At 60.2% G+C, this 600-nt stretch overlaps 1 non-coding gene across 1 annotated transcript; it reads left to right on the top strand.

Moving 5' to 3' along the window:
* Positions 1 to 513: 513 nt before the first annotated feature.
* TRNAV-CAC lies at positions 514 to 586 on the top strand. The gene has a single exon. It is a non-coding gene; the product is annotated as a tRNA-Val (tRNA).
* Positions 587 to 600: the final 14 nt, after the last annotated feature.

The following is a 600-nucleotide window of genomic DNA, read 5'->3' on the forward strand; positions in this document are numbered from 1 at the left end:
CTCTTTGGAGCAGAGGGAGGGCGAGGAGAATAGGCCCTACGGCTCCTGGGTGGATTCGAAACACCGATCATTTCCGAGAGCTGAGAGCACCGACGCCTGGGCGGTGGAAAGAGCCACCTGGCGCGGGTCCGCAGCACGAGAGGAGCAGCGTCTACACGGCTGGGCGACGGGGTCGCCTGGGTCTTAAACGAAGATACGATCCCCCCCACCTCGCCCCCATCCCCACTCCTGTGGCTTCCCGGAGCTGAGGCGTCCGCAGAGGCATGGCAGTGAAACTGGAGACTCTGCTCTGGGTGTGCGATGCGGAAGCCAGAGTGTGGGGGCTCGAGGATCCTGGTTTCCGGGGAGGGGAGGAGCCCTAAAACAGGGGCTCTTGGGAGCCGCAGTCTCCTCGCCCGAGATATCTTTGGTGGTTCCAGGTTCATTCTTCAGTTTGAGGGTCTGGTGACCAGGAGAGTGCAGGCAGGACCTGAGATTTCGGTGGACATAAGGTCAGACTCCAACACGGACCTCATTTCTGTAGTGTAGTGGTTATCACGTTCGCCTCACACGCGAAAGGTCCTCGGTTTGAAACCACGTGGAAACAGATTTCCTCCCCCC

This window comes from Bison bison, unplaced genomic scaffold (assembly GCF_000754665.1).
Source record: "Bison bison bison isolate TAMUID 2011002044 unplaced genomic scaffold, Bison_UMD1.0 scf7180017860816, whole genome shotgun sequence".
Taxonomy (NCBI): Eukaryota; Metazoa; Chordata; class Mammalia; order Artiodactyla; family Bovidae; genus Bison; species Bison bison.